We start from the raw sequence: 3,427 nt of genomic DNA on the forward strand, positions 1-3,427 counted from the left end.
AATGTTTGGGCGTATATTGAATATAAATGGATGATTTTTAGGAAAATATTTAAAAGCATTAAAAAGAAGAAAATATACATAAGGTTAGGTATAAAGTATAAACAATAACCACAAAATAGGATAATAAACAATATGCTAAAGAAGTATGGGTGTCAAAATGGGTAAACCAACTCAAACCAAACCATATCCAAATGGTTTTAAGCTTATATGGGTTATGGTTTCACCGAAACTATTTCTTGTATTTTTGGCCGCAAAAATGATAAATTCAAAACTGCAATTTTAAAAGTCATTTGTTGTGTACATTATACCATGTACACAAATAATTCATTATCCACATGTACAATATAACTCACATGTACACTAATTAACTTGTACAATAATATACGGATATCAGATAATTTTACTATTCTTAAGTGCATAAAAATTAAACATGTAAACCTTCCAGCCTAGAGCAGTACCAATTTATAAAAAATATATACACATATCCATTAAGTTAATACACGGATATCAGATAATTTCACATAATGTTTCAAGTGTACACATATCGTTGAGTACACGTGTACAACTCGTAGAAATGGCACACGTGTACAACTCGTAGAAATGGTTTTTAATGTTTCAAGTGTACACATATCGCAGACACAAGCTGGGAGGACATGATTTATACATATGTGCGATGGCCTGTCTAAAAGCATTGTCTAGGACTGTGAATTGGCCTAAATAAAAACCTCATACTGTATGTTGTAAAGCTTTACATAAGTGCATGAATGTTTTATAATAACTTTTTATTCACTTTGTAGCTCAGTCTCTTTCCGGAATAAGGTGTACACATGATTTTGTATAATGGTACACTAATTCATTTGTACATTGTGCATTGCATACATGTAAACAATTACAAAGTTTTACAAAATGAATAAAAGAAACAAAAATGTAACTTTTAATGCATTTGATGTGTACATTATGCTATGTACAATGTTTTTACTATCGAGATGTACAATGATTTATATGTACATTAATTAACTTGTACAATAATACATGGACACTGGATAATTTTTGTACATAAATTTGTGAGTTTCATTATTTGTATGGTCCAAAAGATACAAAAGTTGAATCTAAAGTGCACATTTCGAAGTTTTTGGTTAATTCAAGGGATTTATATGTAACTCTGGAAGTTTTGAGGCAACAAAAAAACATTTAAAATTACAAGGACTAGAGGTGCAAATTAGTGAAACTTGATCTCAAGGTTCAACAATGGCGATCTCAATCGGATGCAATGAAGGCTTCGCTTTATCGTCTACCAGAGGTCATGGAAAGAGGGATAAGATCACAGCAAAGACATAGGATATGGCACGACGTTGAAGCTTCCCACCGGACTTGAGACACTGCAGAAGCGAACTCCGTGGAGAAGAAACGATATTGCAACAGTGGAGCTTGTCTTGGCTGTGAATTGCGGTGGAGAGCTTGTCGACTTACATTAATCTCGGCGTCTATGGTCCATAACGGTGAATCAGCCATTGTGACCTGAGTTTGTGAATCAAAGTTCCTCTTGCATCTGGTTGATTTCTTGTCGGAAGATGTTGAATCCTCTGATTTTTTTCATCGTATTGGATAAGCCGATAGATCTCCGTCGTTGACATTTATACACTACCGTTTTACTATCATCAAAAATATAGCTTGACTTATCTCTAAAGATACGTCAAATAATAGAGACAATGAATTAACAAGTTTTCTTGAAATAAAATTCTGAAGCAACATATTTCATTTTACAAAAATAATAGAGAACTTAGAGCATTAATATCGCGGTCTCTAAGCACCGTATGTAGGTATTTTTAGATTTAAAAAAAAAAGAAAAATGTGATAATTAGATAGAAACGTCGCTTAATTAAGGAAAAGAGGAGACGGTTTTATGGGACACGCGTCACAAATGCACCATTCTATCTCTCTCTTGACGGATCATCTTCTCTCTTTCACTCCCGAATCCTCGACGATATCGAAACTCTCTGGTGATCTCTCCTCGGCGCTGATCTCTCCTCGACGGTGTCGTCGGCGACTCTGCTTCTCTCTCGGTCTCCTCGACGAGTCGTCGTCTCTCTCGGTCTCATCGACAAGTCATCGTCTCTCTTGCGATCCTGGAGGGCTCTGCTTTGCTATCGGTCTCGCCGACGATTGACACTCCAGTCTCGCGATCCTCGACGACTCCGACTCTCTCTCTCTTGGTCTCGTTAATGCCTCCACGTCTCTCTAGCCATCCTCGACTACTCTGCTTATCTCTCTTGTTCTCCTCGATGACTCGGCGTGTCTTTCTCAGTCGTCGAAGCTCTCCGGCCCATGACTAGGGTCGAGGAAATCAAATCGAAAAAGGTAAAGCTATGTATTTGTCCTTTTATGTCTCAGCTCGTGATTGTACAGATGATGATGTCTCTTGTGTTTGTTTAAGTCGGTGTCTCTGTTTATTATGTTGATTAGGTCTCTTATGTTGGTTGTGTGACTTGAGAAATTTATCTGGTAATTTAAAGATCGATCATCACTGATTCTTTTTGTTCTGTCTCTTTTTCTTTGTTTCTTTAGATGGACGAATGAAGCTACACGAAGATACCTGAAGGTTCGTCAATGCAGAGGTCTACAATTGGTGTACAGGTAAAACAATAATATTTGCTCTCGTAAATTGATTGTTAGTTTGAAAAAAAAGCTGTGGTTAGGTGTGATTAATGGTTAGATAGAAACTGATTAATGTCTGCAATATATTGATTGTGAATCTCGTTTCTTTGCAATATATTCATTGTGAATCTGGCTGGTTGTCTGAGGTGTGATTAATGGGTAGATAGAAAGATGTTTAAGTCTGATTAATGAGTTAGGTGAATGTCAACTCGAATTGGTTGTAAGTTAAACTTTCTATCTTCTATAAACAACTCCTTCTTCTCTTCTTCTCTTCCATCTATCAACTACGGCTTCTTCTCTTCTTTTTATTTTAATCTTCAACCGTGGATTATTCTCTTCTTCTGTTCTTCTCTTCCTTTAGACAAATTCAGATATGGATCCCAATCTATATAAGAATTTAAATTTTGTTGATCTTCTTCAAAGTCAACAAGATAGTTCTGGTTTTTAATCCTCTGCTCCTCCAGTATTCGGGACACAAGCTACTGAAGGATGCAACTTCGAAGAGAGCAGTCCTGCACAGCCTAAAGAAAGAAGGAGTTGGAGTCCAACAGAGGACGTCGTGCTCATCAGCTCGTGGCTGAACACGAGTAAGGATCCTGTTGTTGGGAATGAGCAGAGGTCAGTTGCATTCTGGAAAAGAATTGCAACTTACTTCAACGCCAGTCCTAAGCTTGTTGGATGTGAAAAGAGAGAGTCGTCTCAGTGCAAGCAAAGATGGCACAAGATCAATGACATGGTGAGCAAGTTTTGTGGAGCGTTTGAGGCTGCTACC

This window comes from Brassica oleracea, chromosome C1 (assembly GCF_000695525.1).
Source record: "Brassica oleracea var. oleracea cultivar TO1000 chromosome C1, BOL, whole genome shotgun sequence".
Classification (NCBI taxonomy): domain Eukaryota; kingdom Viridiplantae; phylum Streptophyta; class Magnoliopsida; order Brassicales; family Brassicaceae; genus Brassica; species Brassica oleracea.